Source organism: Triticum urartu, chromosome 4 (assembly GCF_003073215.2).
Source record: "Triticum urartu cultivar G1812 chromosome 4, Tu2.1, whole genome shotgun sequence".
Lineage (NCBI taxonomy): Eukaryota > Viridiplantae > Streptophyta > Magnoliopsida > Poales > Poaceae > Triticum > Triticum urartu.
Genome location: NC_053025.1, coordinates 121510222 through 121530697, shown reverse-complemented (window position 1 = coordinate 121530697; position 20476 = coordinate 121510222).

Genomic DNA, 20476 nt, shown 5'->3' with positions numbered 1-20476 from the left:
CATCACATCATTCTCCTAATGATGTGATCCCGTTATCAAATAACAACTCATGTCTATGATTAGGAAACCTTAACCATCTTTGATCAATGAGCTATTCTAGTAGAGGCTCACTAGGGACACGGTATTTGTTAATGTATCCACACATGTACTTAAGTTTTCAGTTAATACAATACTAGCATGAATAATAAACCTTTATCATGATTAAGGAAATATAATAACAACCATTTCATTATTGCCTCTAGGGCATATTTCCATAAAAAAAGCACTCAAACCTGAATCGTATCCCAAATTGCAAATCCACGTCCAAGTCTAGCCCAAGAGGACAATGATCGAAAGTCGTCGTACTTTCCACCAACAGGAAACAAGATGGGAACAAATACTCTGAAAAGTATTGCTCTTGTCTTCGTCATTGATGATGAGATTAAAACCTCTGAAAAGTATCCAGGGACCCACATGTAGACCCCGCACCTCATGCAGCTCACTGATATGTCTCCGTCGTATCTACTTTTCCTAACGCTTTTCCTCTTGTTTTGGACTCTAATTTGCATGGTTTGAATGAAACTAACCCGGACTGACGTTGTTTTCAGTAGAACTACCATTGTGTTGTTTTTGTGCAGAAATAAAAGTTCTCGGATTGGAACAAAACTATGCGAGGATTTTTTATATAAATAAAGAAAAATACTAGAGCCAAGAACCACCGGAGGGGGGCCCCGGGTGAGCAAAACCAACCAGGGTGCCCCCCCACCAGGCGCGCCTATGTGGGTTATGCCCACCTGGTGGCCCCGCGGAGCCTAGCTTTGACGCTATAAAATCCTATTTTCAGAGGAAAAAATCAAGGAGGAAGAATTATCTCGGTTCGCGATACGAAGCTGTTGTCACCTCCCATTCTTCATCGGGAGGCCAGATCTAGAGTCTGTTTGGAGCTCTGAAGAGAGGAATCTTTGGTCTTCATCATCACCAACCCTCCTCCATCACCAATTCCATGATGCTCTCCACCGGGAGTGAGTAATTCCTTCGTAGGCTCGTTGGTTGGTGAGGAGTTGGATGAGATTCATCATGTAATCGAGTTTGTTTTGTTAGGGCTTGATCCCTAATATCCACTACGTTCTGAGATTGATGTTGTTATGACTTTGCTATGCTTAATGCTTGACACTTTGGGCTCGGGTGCCATGAATAGATCTGAACCGTTTATGTTATCACCATTATATATGTATGTTCTAGATCCGATATTGCAAGTCATACTCACCTACTACGTGTTATGATCCGGCAACCCCGGAGTGACAATAGTCGGGACACTTCCCGGTGATGACCGTAGTTCGAGGAGTTCATGTATTCATTATGTGTTAATGTTTTGTTCTGGTTCTCTATTAAAAGGAGGCCTTAATATCCCTTAGTTTCCAATAGGACCCCGCTGCCATGGGAGGGTAGGACAAAAGATGTCATGAAAGTTCTTTCGGTAAGCACGTATGACTATTTACGGAATACATGCCTACATTATATTTATGAACTAGAGCTAGTGCCGTATCGCCCTAGGTTATGACTGTTTTATGATGAATATCATCCAATGGATTCACCAATCCAATGCCTATGATTTTCCTACATATTGATCTTGCTAAGTTACTACTTCTGCTGTTACTATTGTCACTGCTACAAAACTATTACTATCACTATTACCATTACTGTTCCTGCTGCTACTACTAACAAAACTATCACACTACTTTGCTACTGATCACTTTGCTGCAGATAATTAATCTCCCGGTGTGGTTGAATTAAGAACTCAACTGCTAATACTTGCAAATATTCTTTGGCTCCCCTTGTGTCGAATCAATAAACTTGGGCTGAATACTCTACCCTCGAAAACGGTTGCGGTCCCTTATACTTGTGGGTTATCAAGACCTTTTTCTGGCGCCGTTGCTGGGGAGCATAGCTATATTTGTTGAGTCACTTGGGATTATTATCAAATTATTACTATGAAGAATCTGAAGGACGCTAAGACTAAGATTTTTCCCTCTAAGACGAGGGGAGGTAAGGAACTGCCATCTAGCTCTGCACTTGATTCACCTTCTGTTATAAGTAGACTTGCAACACCACCACATGCTATTAATCTTGATATGTCGCAAGTTATTGATGATTCTACTTCTGCTATGAACGATATTTATGATGATGCTAGTACCTTGCTTGATGATAATGTGCCACTAGGTGAATTTCTTAATGAACAACTTGCTAGAACTAAAGCCTTTGAGAATGCTGAAACTGATGAAGAGCTTGAAACTAAAGATCTTGAAACACATATTAGATCTAGTCCCCCTAGATATGAATTGCCTAAGGTACCGGAAGGTTATGTTATGAATGAGGAGACAACTAGAGACATTCTTGCTTGTATGGATAGAGATGATCTAGAAAAATTATTATGCAAGTATAAAGAAAAGACTTTGAATGCTAAAATGAAATGTGATCCTCAGTTTTCTACTTCACCTATCTTTGTTGATGATAAGGATTATGAATTCTCCGTCGACCTAGAGTTGATTACTTTGGTTGAATCTGATCCTTTCCATGGTTATGAAACTGAAACTGCCGAGGCACATCTTACTAAGTTGAATGACATAGCCACCCTTTTGCTCATGATGAGAAATTTTGCTATTATTATATTCTCAAATTATTTCTGTTCTCATTAAAGGGTGATGCTTAAGCATGGCACAATATTCTTGCTCCTGGTTGTGTGTGTAGTCCCCAGGACATGATTTATTACTTCTCTGGAAAATATTTCCCTGCTCATGAGAAACAAGCTGCCTTACATGAAATATTTAACTTTGTGCAAATTGAAGAAGAGAGTCTCCCACAAGCTTGGAGGAGGCTTCTCCAATTGCTTAATGCTTTGCCGGATCATCCTCTTCCGAAAAATGAAATACTCGATAACTTCTATAATGGACTAACCGATGCTTCTAGGGATTTCCTAGATAGTTGTGCTGGTTGTGTTTTCAGGGAACGAACTATTGGGCAAGCTGAAGAATTATTGAATAACATATTGAAAAATTATGATGGTTGGACTCTTCCTGATCCACCGCCTAAACCCACTCCGAAGAAGAGGGGTATCTTATATCTCAGTCCTGAAGATATGCAAGATGCAAAGAAATCTATGAAGGAAAAAGGTATTAAGGCTGAGGATGTCAAAAATTTACCTCCTATTGAAGAAAAACATGAGCTTTATACACCACCACCACCTAAGGTGGTAGAGGTAAATTCGTTCAATGACACACTACTAGGAAAAGGGCTATAGATGGAATTGACACTAATGGCGCACCAGACATGTGGTGCGCCATTACTATATACTAATGGCGCACCATGTGTTGGTGCACCATTAGTGTCCAAATACTAATGGCGCACCACATCCACGGTGCGCCATTAGTAAAAAAACTTTTTTTAATTTTTTTCAAAACTACTAATGGCGCACCGTGGGAGTGGTGCGCCATTACTAGTTGAACTAGTAATGGCGCACCACTCCCACGGTGCGCCATTAGTGAATTTTTTTTAATTTTTTTTTCAAAACTACTAATGGCACACCGTTGGAGTGGTGCGCCATTACTAGTTGAACTAGTAATGGCGCACCACTCCCACGGTGCGCCATTAGTAACTTGGCCACACCCCCCCCCCCCCCCCCCCCCCCCCCCCCCCCGTGGACCGCCTTTTCAGTTTAAAAAAAACAAAAATGATGGAAATGTCAAAAAAAATAAAAGAAAATAAGTTTCCCATGTGATATGTGGTCTAGTTGTTGTGAAAATTTACAAATATGAATTTCGACTTTATTTGCGAAATCTCTCGAGAATTTGTAAAATGGGCATAACTTTTGCGTACGAACTCGGATGAAAAAGTTTTTTATATGAAAAATCATCTACTCGAAAAGTTACATCCGAATTGAAAGCAGAAGCTTCTATCGTACCCTTTACATGAGGATTCTTCCGCAGAAGAACAACTCATATTCGCCTTGTCACAGGGCGCCGAGCACAACCTGATGACCTATGAGGCGTACGATATCAACGGCTACACATTCTACACCAAGGAGAAGGACATGAAGAGCGATGGTTATCAGAACTCCAGGGTAACAATGGAATCCTACACCGGTAATGACAAGGACAGATACTACGGAAGGATCGAGGAGATCTGGGAGCTGAGCTACGCTGGAGAGAAGGTCTCAATGTTCCGTGTCAGATGGGCCAAGAGCGTCCTAAAAGAAGACCGGTATTTCACCACCATGGTTATACCCGAAGCCAAATCCAAGACCGCGGGCGCAAACATCACCGCGAAAAATGAGCCATGGGTACTGGCTTTCCAAGTGGACCAATGCTTCTTCATTACTGACCCGTCAAAGCCCAGTCGTGTTGTCGTGAGGAGAAGCAAAAGGAAGATCATCGGAATGGATGGAGTAGCCAATGAGCAAGACTTCGACAAGTACGGCGACCCGAAGATCGAACATGACGACGACGATGAAGTAGAAACATACACCACAAGAAGAAGCAGGACCACCCTACCTAAAGGATGTCCGTTCCATAGAAGAACTACATTTGCGAAAAAGAAGGGTAAGAAGATTATGAACAGATAGCTAGCTAAGATCGACTTAAATCGTAGTCTTCATTTCTCGGTTGTATTTCATGGGCACTTTTTGATATCATGAATATTTTTAAATTTCATGGGCACTTTTTGAATTCATGAATATTTTTTCAAATTTGATGATATTTTTTCATATTCAATATGATAAAATATTGAATATTCATGAGGACACTCGATCTCGATCCCCCTCCATCTCGATCTCGATTCCCCCTCCATCTCGATCTCGATCCCACCCGCACCCTCCCCCGCTAGCTCCAACGCCGCCGACGACCCACTGCACCCTCCCCTGCTCCACCACCGCCGCCGATGACCCCCCGCACCCTCCCCCGCTCCACCACCGCCGACGAGCACCCCCCGCACCCTCCCCCGCTCCCCGGTGAGCTCCGCCTCCTCTCCCCTCTTCATTTTTAAAAATAATAATAAAAGTGTAGACTACAATTGTTGTTAAACAACAATTATTACTGTTTTTAAAAAAATATTACTGTTTCATATTCATATTCATTTTCTAAAAAATTATTACATGCAACAACAACAAAATTACTTATGGCGCACCTCTGGCTGGTGCGCCATTGCTATATATAAAAAAGATTACTAATGGTGCACCTCTGCCTGGTGCGCCATTGCTATGTAAAAAAAGATTACTAAAGGCGCATCTCTGCCTGGTGCGCCATTGCTAGGTAAAAAAAGATTACTAATGGCGCACCGACCGTGGGTGCGCCATTAGTAAGATTCCCCCCTAGCTAATTCCCTCCCTCTCCCTCGCCCCCTAGCTAATTCCCCCCGCTGCCCCGACCCACGCCGTCGCCGCCCCCGCGCCTCCGTCTCCGTCGCCGCCCCCACGCCACCGCAGCCCCCACGCCTCCGTCTCCGTCGCCGCCCCCACGCTGCCGCCCCCGCGCCTCTGTCTCCGTCGCCGCCCCCATGCCGCCGCCGCCCCCGCACCTCCGTCTCCATCGCCGCCCCCACGCTGCCGCCGCCCCCGCGCCTCCGTCTCCGTCGCCGCCCCCGCGCCTCCTCGAATGCCCTCGACGCCCGCCGATTTCCTCCGCCTCGGCCACCATCGCCACCGCTCGACGCCGAATTCGCGCCGCCTCGACTAGCTCCGGCTACCCCGAGTCGCCCTCGACCTCCCCAGTGAGCACCCGAGCCGCTTCCCCCTCTTCCCCCTCTTGATTTCCTTCTGATGTGTTCTAGGGTTAGGGGTTGGAGAATTTTGGACAAGAAAAGGGGTTGGAGAATTAAGTAGCTAGGGTTGGGGAATTAAGTAGCTAAGGAGATTATGTTTAGAGCATCAATGATGGGTGTTGATATACCTCTGGATAATTTTGATTTTATTCATGTTCTCAAGGAATTGGAATTATCCAGGGAACAAATTAGTAAGAAAACTGAACACTGTTTAGATATTCATGACTCGAATGGAAATGTCGCCTCCCTGTGTCTAAGTTGGCATGATACTGTAGTGGAAGAGGAGGAGAAATTTACTGTTGTTTCTAGAAGAGAGAAAAAGTCTCCTGCTAAGAGAAATGTCACTATTTCTTCTCTTACCTCCTCTTCTATACCTTGTACTAGAGGTCAGCAAAAGAATATCAGTTCTACTTTGCCCCCTAGTAGATCTGGATACTATTTCTGTTAGGAGATGGTGTTATATTAAGATGCATATATTGTTATGTTACGCAAATTGTATCATCTTGCCACTTAAGTCAGCCTTCCCTTTAAGCAGAAAATTCAGTTAGGAGCTACTGTTAGGAGCTACTGTCAAAAACTTGAGCTACTGTCAAAAACTTGAGCTACTGTCAAAAAATTCAGTTAGGTACAGTTAGGAGCTACTGTCAAAAACTTGAGCTACTGTCAAAAAAATCAGTTAGGTACAGTTAGCATCATGTAAGAAAATGGCCATAATGTGCCCTGATAATGATGTATTTTGTCATAAAAATATATAGTGGACTGCCATGATAATGACATGCTGCTAGTAGTTACTTCCACCATGAGTTTCATTAACAGCAAGTCAGTTTTGTTTATAGTTGAAAGTAAGTGTGTGGTTTGAAAATAAAACAGAAATGTTTTCTTAACTCAGAAGCCTGTTACTGCACCTGTACTGCACATTACAAAGTCTCCTAGTACTTAACCCACCCAAGCTATGAGGCAAAAATTTCAGTTAACTGTTATGGACAATTGTCAATTTTCTATAATGATGATGGAACATTATAAAGCATTGTACTCCAGTGTATATGAAGGATACAAAAAATTTAGCAACTTCTCTGATTTTATAAAGTTGTTCTTATATGGGTGAAACTTCACTTGTTTTTAGGCTAGTGCAGGGTGTTGCTTTATTCTGTCATCATTTGTAACTATGTCACAAATAAATTGTTCCTTCTTCTGTATTTGAAGTAATGACTGTTCATAAGCTGAGGCATGGATTAAGTTGTTTCTTTGCTGTACCATTATATCTGGATGATTTTTTGTTTGGTGACCTATTATATCTGGAATGGAAGCTCACATAAGTTGAGCTGATTTTTTTCCATATGAAAGCAGAGGACCATATGGTCTGTGGCCGGGTTTTGTCTCCAACCATTGTGTCGTGATGAATTTGTAGGTACCCCGAGAGGCCCTTGAGTCTACCGGAATGTCGATTAACTTCCGTTCCGGCAAATTCGGGTACTCCATATGTCCTATTTTCAGCAAAGGTCATGCTGAAATTTTCCGTGAATTTTAGCATGACTTTGCTAAAATAGGACATATGGGGTACTTGCGACTAATGCATGGGCTGGGGTATCGTAGTACTTAGTTAAGTAGGATCAACTGCCCCACCATTCTTGCTGCATTAAACCATAGGTGGCAATAGAGCCAAGTGATTAGGCCCAACTTAGAATTCTCCTTAGCATCGATAAACCCTAGATGATAAACCCAACATAGGTGGCAATAGAGCCAAGTGATTAGTGCCAAGTGATTAGGCCCAACCTAGGGTGCATCGGCATCGATAAACCCTAAATGATGAAAACTTAACTTGGCTTCTATAGGGTGCCTCGGTTTCGATGAGAACCTAAATGATGTACGCTTAGGCTTTTAGGGTGCCTCGGCGTCGACAAAACCTAAATGATGAAAGCTTAGGCTTTTAGGGTGCCTCGACATCGACAAACCCTAAATGATAAAACATTGGCTTTTAGGGTGCCTCGGTGTCGATAAGAACCTAAATGATGAAAGCTTAGGCTTTTAGGGTGCCTCAGCGTCGACAAACCCTAAATGATAAAAGCTTAGCTTTTAGGATGCCTCGGTGTCGACAAACCCTAAATGATGTAGTTTTGAATTATGAACGTAGGATATGTCGTCATCATCATCGGACGACGAAAGTCTCCCGGCGGAGTGCGACTGGTGCCACGACGATCGAGGTCTGTGCGACATGCCTCACCTGGACGATGATCGGCGCTTCAGCATTAAGCTCAAGGAGACCTTCGAAGTTGAAACGGTACACAACGACGACAAGTGTTATTTTCATAATTAAGCATGACTTCAACTATTTCAACATGTAATTTTCATCTTTTACGATTCGAGTATAGCTTATCCCGTGCCATGCAAGACGCTATGTCTTGGAGAGGATGGATTTTGAAGACCATGAAATTTCCGAAACAAAGAATATTCACCTAAGGACTCATCACGATGTGGAATTTGAAGTAAATCTATATAATTCTGAGAGCGTAACCCATTTTGGTTGCAAAAATTGGGAAGCATTTTGTAAGATGTATGGTTTTGATGAGGGTATGCTTATCACCATGGATCTTGGTAATCCTGACATCAACCAAGACAATATGGACATTTGGGTCCTTGTTGTTACGCCTCCAGTTCTACCGCTATGTGAGTTTCTCAAACATAGTTATTAGCAAATTTATATTGTTTATTTCAAAATAGTTGACAGCTTATTTCCATTGACAGCTTATTTTTATTGTTCAAAGAATGTGTGGGATATGGTAGACAAAACCCACCACACCGATGGCTCCGAATTAACAACTTACAAGGAGAAAAATCATCTGGTCGGATTTTGTACTGACATTGAGAATTACATTATCCACAATCAAACTCCTCAACATTATGGTAAATACGTGCCACTAGTGCATGTGTTCAATTACGGTAACTACCATGGAGATACCCTGGTAAGATTTTTACTATTACGACATCCGTGCATCTTTTGCATACTTCTAAAACTAGTACATCATTGCTAACTATGAAGTTATTACTATGTTTTTCAACAGATAATCCCAGAGAATTGTGTGCCTCATATGATGTATCAGAAAGGTAGTCTTAATGTTTTGAACATACAGTCAGGTCGTCCTACGAATCTCAACTGTCCATACGAGATTTCTAAAAGAAGTGGAGACATGAAAATCAAAGGATGGAAAAAATGTATGGACAGTCGTAAGGAGCTTCTTGGCAAAAGGAAGCGAAGCGCAAGAATTGGAGACAGGATGTTCTCCATTCTCCATAATGGGGAGTCAGGGTCTATATTTTTTTATGATATTTTAGCTTAAATAGGGTATTTAGATCCTGCCTAATACTGATGATCATGTGCTAAGAACAATTAAGTAGGGTTGGTTCGATGACTATCAAGATGATGATCGTATGAATTGTTATGAATAATGAGTAGAAGTTGTATGATGATGATTAGTAGGACTTGTTAGGATTAGTATTACTTCCGACAAACTCGATACTCGCGGTCTAGAGACTTGTAATGTTTTATCTTTGTTCGGTCTTTTGAATTCGGAGACTAATATGATGAATTGTATTCGGAGACTAATCTTCTATTGTATTTGATGAATCTGCTGTTGCTGTGTGCTACTGTCTATATTCTGTCAAATAATATATTTTGTAACCTGTGCAAAAATCAGAAAAGTAAAAAAAACTAATATTCATACTAATGGCGCATCACTACAGAGTGCGCCATTAGTATGCCAAGTATACTAATGGCGCATCCATCTGCAGTGCGCCATTAGTGTGCCAAAGAACATGGTTAAATATGGCCCTGGGAGGCATACTAATGGTGCATGGTGTTATATACTAATGGCACACCAGTGATGCGCCATTAGTAGGCAAAACTGGTGCGCCATTAGTAGGCCTTTTCCTAGTAGTGACAATGACAACCCTTATAATATGCATCCTAGCCAATGCCTTTATGAGTTTGAAAATTACATTAGAAAGCAAGATCACTCCAATACAAATGTTATGAAACAATTTAAATACAATTCCGATATGATTGCTCGCTTGAGTGACTTGTTATTTAGAATCTCAAATGATGTTAGAGGTGTGGGGAAGCGTGCTTCTATGGTTCAAACTCAGTTAGAACAAGTTGCTAAATCTCAAAGAGAATTGTTAGATGAGATGAATAATAATATCAATGATCATGCTATTAGAGTGATGACTAGAGGAGGTAGGATGACTCAGGAACCACTTTATCCCGAGGGACACCCAAAAAGAATTGAATAAGACTCCCAAAGAGTTAACACTAATGCACATAGTCCTTCTAAAAAGAAAAAGAAGAAAAAATGATAGGACTTTGCATGACTCTAGTGAACCTGAAAGTAGAAAACCCTCCTGATAATGATAATAAAGTTTCTATCTCTGATGTTGAAACTCAATCAGGTAATTAACACTCACCCTCTGATAATGAAAAATATATTGATGAGGTTCATGAAGACACTCAAACAAATAAAACCATACAATGATGTTGAGATAGAACCAGCAGTTGATCTTGATAACCCACAACCCAAGAATAAAAGATATGATAAAAGAGATTTTGTTGCTAGAAAACACGGTAGGGAAAGAGAACCATGGGTTCAAAAACCTATGCCCTTTCCACCTAAGTTAACTAAAAAGAAAGATGATGAAGAATTTGAATGCTTTGCTAAAATGCTGAGGCCAGTCTTTTTGCATACTCGCTTGACTGATATCTTAAAAATGCCTCCTTATGCAAAGTACATGAAAGACATCACCACCAATAAGAGAAAAATATGGGAAGCTGAAATCTCCACCATGCTGGCTAATTATACTTTTAAAGATGGAGTACCTAAAAAACTTGGAGATCCGGGAATACCAACTATGCCTTGCTCCATCAAAAGAAAGTATGTGAAAACTGCTTTATGTGATTTGGGAGCTGGTGTTAGTGTTATGCCTTTCTCATTATATAAAAGACTTAATCTGAATAAACTCACACCTACTGAAATATCTTTTCAAATGCCTGACAAATCAACTACCATACCTATCAGTATTTGTGAGGATGTGCCCGTTGTTGTTGCTAATGTTACTATTTTAACTGACTTTGTTCTACTTGAGATGCCCGAGGACGACAACATGTCGATTATCCTTGGTAGACCCTTCTTGAATACTATAGGGGCTGTTATCGATTGCAATAAAAGCAAGGTCAATTTTCATATCAATGGTAATGAGCATATGGTGCACTTTCAGAAGAAACAATTCCAAGTGAATGGTATGAATGTTATTGAAAAATCTTCGACAATCACAATTGGAAGTTTTCAACAACCTCTACCTATTGTTAAAAAGAAATATGAAATGCTTATTGTTGGGGACATTCATATGCCCGTTGAGGTAACTTAATGACTTATGAAACTTCTTCGGTTTCATGCTAATCGAAAGTGGTTGTTAATAAGACTTGATCAACCTTATTAATTGATCATTTTTGAGATGTATGAAGTTGATGAATTTAGTGAGCACTACCTTCTGTCCCTACTTTTGTTCTCTGTTTTTATTTGTTAAATAAAAAATGCCATGTTTTGTCCGTTTTCTTAATTTCCCATGCAATAAAAAAATGACCCAAAAATAAAAGTTCTCAGAATGCTCTGAAAATTCAATATGATTTTTTCTGAATATTTAAGAATTTTTGGTGCAAATAACATCAGAGGGAGGTGCACCAGGTGGGCACAACCCACATGGCTGCGCCAGGACCCCCAGGGCACCCTGGTGGGTTGTGCTCCCCATGTGGGGCCCCTCACTTATCTCTTCATCCCACATCACCACCTACCTCCAGAAAAAAAATCACCATTTCTCTCTCTCTCTCTCTCGTGTTCTTGCTCCCAAACCTGCGGATTTTGATATCTTTGCTCGAAGCTCCGTTTCCGAAATTGTTTCAGGGGATTGTTGCTTGGTATGTGACTCCTCCATTGGTCCAATTAGTTTTTACTTTAGTGGTTTGTATTTTGAATAATTATCTACTCTTGGTGCTGTTGTAGATGAGCTTGCATGTTGAATTCTTAGAGTTCTAAGTACTTTGAATGCTTGATATGGCCTCTATGCATACCAATGAGTTGTTGCTACCAATCTTATAAAGTTTTGTTAACAAATTTTTGTGACCTAAAAATTTTCAGAATTTTTTCGTCAATATGATGAACCTCTTTGGAAGGAGTTCTTTGAGGAGGAGATCCTCGGAGGCATCTTCTAGTAGTAGCTCCGCTCGTCGGTCTTATGTTGAACCAAGTGAAAGTTCCATACGAGATGCCGCCACCAAAACATATGATTATGGCCATGCAACGATTATATGGTGCGTGTAGGCATTAAGGAAGAATTTCAGCAGTAATGGAAGAAACTAAGTGGGTGTGCATCCAACTCGCTTGACCAGGAAGATCTAGGGCAATTTGAGGATGCCCATCATTGGAATATACAAGCCCAGTTCTATAATGAAAAATTCCCACTAGTATATGAAAGTGACAAAATAGGAGACTCTCTATCATGAAGATCATGGTGCTACTTTTGAAGCACAAGTGTGGAAAAAGGATAGTAACATTGTCCCTTCTCTCTTTTCTCACATTTTTTTAATTTTGGGCTCTTTGGCCTCTTTTTTCTCTTTTTTTATTTTTTGTCTGGAGTCTCATCCCGACTTGTGGGGGAATCATAGCCTCCGTCATCCTTTCCTTACATGGGACAATGCTCTAATAATGATGATCATCACACTTTTATTTACTTTACAACTCAAGAATTACAACTCGATTCTAGAACAAAATATGAATCTATATGAATGCCTCCGGTAGTGTACCGGGATGTGCAATGATCAAGAGTGACATGTATAAAATATGAAAGGTGGCTTTGCCACAAATACAATGCCAACTACATGATCATGGAAAGCAATATGACAATGATGAAGCGTGTCATAATAAATGGAATGGTGGAAGTTGCATGGCAATATATCTCGGAAGGCTATGGAAATGCCATAATAGGTAGGTATGGTGGCTGTTTTGAGCAAGGTATATGGTGGGTTTAATGCACCGGCGAGAATTGCACGGTACTAGAGAGGCTAGCAATGGTGGAAGCGTGAGAGTGCGTATAATCCATGGACTCAACATTAGTTACAAAGAACTCACATACTTATTGCAAAAGTCTATTAGATATCAAAACAAAGCACTAAACGCATGCTCCCAGGGGGTAGATTGGTAGGAAAATACCATCGCTCGTCCCCGAGCGCCACTCATAAGGAAGACAATCAATAAATACATCATGCTTTGACTTCATCACAAAACGGTTCACCATACGTGCATGCTACGGGAATCACAAACCTTAACACAAGTATTTCTACCAATTCACAATTACTCACTAGCATGACTCTAATATCACCATCTTTATGTCTCAAAACAATATGCAAGGAATCAAACTTCCCACAGTATTCCATGCTCTTTATATGAAAATTTTATTATATCCCTCTTGGATGCCCATCATAATAGTACTGAATCCATAACCTAAGAAAATTACATTGCTGTTTAGAGACTCTCAAAATAATATAAGTGAAGCATGAGAGTTCAATAGTTTCTATAAAATCAAGCCACCGTCGTGCTCTAAAAAGATATAAGTGAAGCACTAGAGCAAAATTGCCTAGCTCAAAATATATAAGTGAAGCACATAGAGTACTCTAATAAATTCACGATTCATGTGTGTCCCTCTCAAAAGGTGTGTACCGCAAGGATGGTTGTGGCAAACTAAAAAGCAAAGACTCATATCATACAAGACACTCCAAGCAAAACACATATCACGTGGTGAATAAAAATATAGCCACAAGTAAATTTTCTGATGGATTAAAGACGAAAGAGGGGATGCCATCCGGGGCATCGCCAAGCTTAGATTCTTGGTTGTCCTTGAATATTACCTTGGGGTGCCTTGGGCATCCCCAAGCTTAGGCTCTTGCCACTCCTTATTCCATAGTCCATCAAATCTTTACCCAAAACTTGAAAACTTCATAACACAAAACTCAATAGAAAACTCATGGGGTCCGTTAGTATAAGAAAATAAATAATCACTTTTGGTACTGTTGTGAACTCATTTTTATTTATATTGGTGTAATATCTACTATATTACAACTTCTCCATGGTTCATACCCCCCCGATACTACCCATAGATTCATCAAAATAAGCAAACAACACATAGAAAACAGAATCTATCAAAAACAGTACTCTGTAGTAATCTGTAAACTTATTATACTTTTTTAACTCCAAAAATTCCGAAAAATTAGGACAACAGGGGAAATTCATATATCAATCTTGTGTACACAATTCAGGATTTTATCGCGCTTCTGTGAATTTTCTGTTACAAGGTGCAAAAGTTTCTATTTTTCAGCAAGAACAAATCAACGATATACCAAAGTATCCCAAAGGCTTTACTTGGCTCAAACACTAATTAAAACACCAAACACAATTACTATAGAGTTAATAATGTGTATTTATTCAAGAACAGAACCAAAAACATAAAACATAAAAATAAAGTTGGGTTGCCTCCCAACAAGCGCTATTGTTTAACGGCCCTAGCTAGGCATAAAACATAGATCTAGGTATTATCATCTTTGGTATGCAGTCCATAAGTAGCCCTCATAATAGATTCATATGGCAACTTAATTTTATTTCTTGGAAAGTGTCGTAGAGTTGACACGATAGATGTCCTAGAGCAAGGACTTAGTCGTAGGGCCATCGCACTAGGAAGCTTAAAGGGGTTAATCGGGACAAAGGACACACGAGAGAGTTTTTATACTAGTTCGGCCCCTTACGATGAAGGTAAAAGCCTACGTCTAGTTGGGATTGGTATTGCTGAGGTTTCGATCTCCAAGAGGCTCAACTCGCCGGCTTGGTTATCGACTTGGTTATCTCCCTCTAAACCGCCACCGGGTCGTCCCCTTATATACATGGGTTGACGCCTGGTGACCTATAGAGTCCCGGCCAGCTCATGATTGTGTCCGGCTCGGTGACTTCCTTTACATGCCTTTCTTTACAAGTCTTTCCTTACATACGGCGGTTTACAGTATCAGGCCTTAAGCCGGCCCCAGGCCTTTGGGCCTTCTATACATTTAGTAAACTATCATCTTGAATGTTTATCGGGCTTCTTATGTAACCCGCCATTAGGGCTGACCCGGCCCCTCCTGGGCGGGTCATACTGGTAGTAATATCCCCAACATTAGGCCCCAGGTTGACTTTGGACTTTGTTCTTTGTCAATCTTCAATACTTAGGTGGAATCCATCCTCTGTCTGAAAGCTTCTATAACCCGCCGTGACATCATCTTCTGAAAACACAAAAAACTTTCATGATGTCATCTTCCAACGGATCTTTCATTTTTAATGCCTTCCGAGAATCGAGGCGTCTGTTTAGTTGGATAATCATTATTCGGGTCTCCTTGATTCTCGTGCCCGCCTGTTCGTGCACTCCCTTATAAATAGGTACAACTTAGGTCTTTTTCATTCTCCTCCTTCGGTGTCTTCCTCCTCTCGTTGTTCGCTGCTACTCGAGCTCTGCCACCGCCACCACCGCAGATCTCCTCGTCTTCTTCACCTCGGGCCGCTGCATCGACCTGATTTGACCAGAGAAACGCGACGAACCTCCGCAGTAGCCCTGCATCTGTAAGTCCCTTTCCTTCTCTGCCTTAGATCTGCATTATAGCTTCTCGAGTTCGTCGGTGTTCGTCGGTGTTCATCACAGACTCTTGGTAGACTTCCCCTCCGATGCTCTTTCCTAATCGTCTGATAGTGTAGAACTGCTGCGGTAGCTGTTTCGCATTCATTTTTGATAGCGGTAGATCTCTTTCTACTGTATAGATGCTTTGTTAGCTGATAAACTCATCTGTACTGGAGTTTTAGGTCTAGAATATTTTCTTTTTGGGACAGCCATTTGATCCAAAATAATGATGATAGCTTGGTGAAACTTGTTTATGCCAACACTTAGTAATGATGATAAACCCAGGCCTTTGGGCGTTCTATACATTTAGTAAACTATCATCTTGAATGTTTATCGGGCTTCTTATGTAACCCGCCATTAGGGATGACCCGGCCCCTCCTGGACGGGTCATACTGGTAGTAATATCCCCAACATTAGGCCCCAGGTTGACTTTGAACTTTGTTCTTTGCCAATCTTCAATACTTAGGTGGAATCCATCCTCTGTCTGAAAGCTTCTGTAACCCACCGTGACGTCATCTTCTGAAAACACAAAAAACTTTCATGATGTCATCTTCCAATGGATCTTTCATTTTTTTTAATGCCTTCCGAGAATCGAGGCGTCCGTTTAGTTGGATAATCATTATTCGGGTCTCCTTGATTCTCGTGCCCGCCTGTTCATGCACTCCCTTATAAATAGGTACAACTTAGGTCTTTTTCATTCTCCTCCTTCGGTCGTCTTCCTCCTCTCATTGTTCGCTGCCGCTCGAGCTCTGCCACCGCCACCGCCGCAGATCTCCTCGTCTTCTTCACCTCAGGCCGCTGCATCGACCTGATTTGACCAGAGAAACGTGACGAACCTCCACAGTAGCCCTGCATTTGTAAGTCCCTTTCCTTCTCTACCTTAGATCTACATTATAGCTTCTCGAGTTCGTTGGTGTTCGTCGGTGTTCGTCGGTGTTCGTCACAGACTCTTGGTAGACTTCCCCTCCGATGCTCTTTCCTGATCGTCTGATAGTGTAGAACTGCCGCGGTAGCTGTTTGGCATTCATTTTTGATAGCGGTAGATCTCTTTCTCCTGTATAGATGCTTTGTTAGCTGATAAACTCATCTGTACTGGAGTTTTAGGTCTAGAATATTTTATTTTTGGGATGGCCATTTGATCCAAAATAATGATGATAGATTGGTGAAACTTGTTTATGCCAACACTTAGCTGAATTTGCTTTCTGAGAAAGTCTGTAGTCATGGCGGCTTACCACTCTGGCTTTCTTTTCCTTATATGTCATTAGCCCTTAGTTTAAGCCGCCGTTACTTGTTTTATAACTTCAACCTTTTGCCGTAAATTGAAATGGCATGTTGTTTTTCCTTTTCCAGTCCCTTGCACATCATGCCGTCAAAGACACCCACCATCTGCAATTGGGTCCCCTCAACCATAACTGAGAGCGTCTGAAAGAATTCTTCCTTATTGGGTTTTTGCCTTCAAGAAACATCATGTCTTATCGTGCTCCTAACCCGAAAGAAGAACGACCCAATCCAAAAGACGGCGAAGTGATCGTCTTTACTGATCACATGAACCGGGGCTTCTCACCGCCCAGCTCAAAAATTTTCAGAGAAGTTCTTCACTTTTTCAAACTCCATCCTCGGGATATTGGGCCCAATTCCATATCCAATATCTGTAACTTCCAAGTGCTCTATGAGGTATATCTTCAGCAAGAGCCGACTGTGGAACTATTTAGAGAGTACTTCTATCTGAACCGGCAGAACGAGTGCACCAATGGTCTTAGCTTAGAACTTGGAGGCATCTCAATTCAGCGCCGGCAGGGTGCGGTTTTCCCTCTCATAGTTTTACCAAGTCATCCAAAGGACTGGAACCAAACTTGGTTTTACTGTCAGGACATCTCACCCACCAATGAGAAGCCACTGCCGGGTTACTGCCTCGATCGTCTTGACACCAAGTTCGCCCTGCCAGATAAACTTACCGTTGCTGAACGCAAGAAGCTGCTTCCATCTATAAGAAGAATCAACGGTTTGTTCGGGAACGGTTTAACCGGAGTCGATCTAACCCGCTGCTGGATCTCATGGCGGATTATTCCATTAAGCCGTCGTTCAAAGTTGATGTATGAATATGGTGGAGAACCGGACGACTCTCTTCGTCATACCCTGGTTCAACTAACCGAGGAGGACGTTGTCGCCATGTGAAATGTTCTGGTGAATGCGGAGTATGAAGATTGCAGTGTTGTTGGGTTAAATCCCTTCTGTAAATTTAACCCGGTACCAGAAGTAAGGACATTCTGATCTTTTTTCCTTTGTATTTTGTCCAGCCGTATTGTTTATCACTGATCCTTCCTCTTGTCTTTGTAGGCCAACTCTGACTTTTGGAAAGTGAAATATGATCACGAAGCTGCCAAGAAGGCGAAACTTGCCGCCATGAACGCCAAGAAATCGACCCGGAGAACAAAGAAGAAGAAGAAAGCCACTGTTGAAGATTTAATGAAACTTGATGACATGTCTGACTCGGAGGTAGTCCTTGATTCCCTTGGCCAACTTTTTAACAATCTTATTGACACTGATCCTTACCAGGATGACACTGGGGCCAGTCAGGCTGGGGAAGCAGAGGTAACTATCATTTCCTCCGACTCAGAGCCCTTACCAAGACACAAAGTTCGACAAGTGATCCGTAAAGTAAGATTTTCTAACCCCTTAGATCACTTGGATCCCAACTTTCATTTGAAAAAGCAGCAACATGAAAGCCGCCATGAAGTTGAGATTGAAGATGAACCGGCTGTCGTCCTTCAACAGACCCCTCGGAAACGCCCGAACGAGGTTTACTTATTACTATTCTTAACTTGTTTTAATGAATCCTGCTCCTTGTATTTCTTTTAACTCCTTTCTTTTACCTTTTCAGGAGGTGTCTCATTCCTCAGGCGACTCATCACAAACACAATTTCCGGCTTTCAAGACTGCTCCTGGGTAATCAGAAATCCTCTTTTCTTCCGGGTTGATCAATTGTATCTTGATGCTGACTCCCCTGCAATATTTTTTCCTTAGCGGCCAGGCTAAATCCAAAAAGGCAAAGGCAGCAAAACCGGCAGAAGACCCGCCAGTACTAGCATCTGACCCGGCTAAGCCACCTTTTCCATGAACTGACGCCCTAGAAGACCTGCCTATTGTCAATGAAGCAAATCCTCCGGAGCCGTCCCTTGACAAAGCCACTATGAATCCTTCTACAGCTGGACCGTCAAGCTCAACCGACCCGCCGTCTCCACATGTTCAAGATGTTCAAATTACTGGGAGCCGCTTCGTTGAGCCGGGGAACCCAACAGTGTTGGCTCGGTGCACAGCAAAGCAATAAGCATTGGAGAGGCAGAAGGTTCACTTTGATGTTGCCAATTATGACCGTCTCAATGCCAGTGATATCTTATCCGGCTATCTCAGTCATGTACACTCCAGTCGTGAGTGTGAGATCGAGATGGTCAAGCAGCTTCAGTTGAAGTATGGGGTACGTTGTTTCCGGTTTACTAGTATTCCTTCAGCCCCCAAGTCTTCAGATTATGAGAGAAACAGAATAACCTGTAGGCTTAAAGTATAGTCCGAGACTTTTACCTCTGAATCTTTGCCTGATATTGATAGAAACAAAAACTTCACCTATAGTCCCCAAGGACCGGTTTATTTTGATCATCAATGAATCGGTACTTTAGAATTTAAGACCGTTTTCAAAGTACTTAATACTCCGGTTTAACCTTGATAAACTTGTTGAACTGCGTACATTAGCCCCCAAGTGCCAAGTGTTGTTACTTTGTAAGGGACTTGGGACTTTAAATATGTTTGTAGAGTCGTAAAAATTTGATTTGGCATACATTAGCCCCCAAGTGTCAAGTGGTTTACTCGTAAAGTACTTTGAGGCTTGAATCTTGAATTTGAATATTTGAATTTGAAACCAAGTCTTGACTTATCTGAACGTTTCACAGAATGCCTTGTCTGAATTGAATTCTCAATTATCGGACGCAAAGACCCGGCTAGCAAGTCAGGAGTCCGAAATCAAATCTTCCACTTCCAAACTGCAAATGAGCCTTTCTGCAACGGAAAATTTGAAGACTAGCTTTGCTGCCAAGGAAAAGGTTTGGGAAAATGAGAAAACACTTCTGACCCGACGAGCTGAGACGGCCAAAATAGCTCCGAAAGAAATTTCAACAGAGCTGAACGGTTTAAAGGGCCGAGTGTCTCAGATGGTCGCTGCTATCTTTGGTAAGCTGCATGATTTGACCTTTCACATAATTTTTGCCAAACCAGAGTATAATCCGCCAACTTACTCTGTTAAAAATATATGCAGGTCCACGAAGTAAAAATCTGAGCCAAGACCCGTTGATTAAACTGAAGGCAGTATACACCTTGGTTGAACAATTGTATATTGGTGCACAACGGGCTCTGTCTGCTATCTCTCCGGCAAATCAAGGACCCAGCCGGCTTAGCGATGTCCTGAAGAAGCTATCCATCCTTCCTGCTAGATTCCAAGAAGTAAAACGCTCCTACGCACGAGCCGGAGCTTTGACTGCCCTAAGCCGTTCCAAGGCCTGGGTGCCAGACCTAGACCCGGCGGACGTAGCAAGAGGTTACCCTACTGTGAAGGAGGACGGGTCTCCGTTTGATCAGGATGATTTCATAGCGTGTGTGCGTGAAGTCCGGCCTCATGCGACTAGTCTTGGGGATGACACCAATGTTGACAAGTACCAGCCGGGTTTTGATAGTGAAAATAAGAAGATGGCCACTCCTTCATACAAAGTAGCAGATCTGATCCCACCTGTGAGAGAAGATACCTTTGCCCCGGAAATTGACCCGGTCGGCCTGATTGACGACGAAGCCGAATTTGTCGCCATGAACGGCTTTGATTGGTCAAAATCCAACTTCCAGCAAACAGAAGGTGGTGAACCGGCGAGGGAGGGACGATGATCATCTTCATAGGCTTATAAAGCCT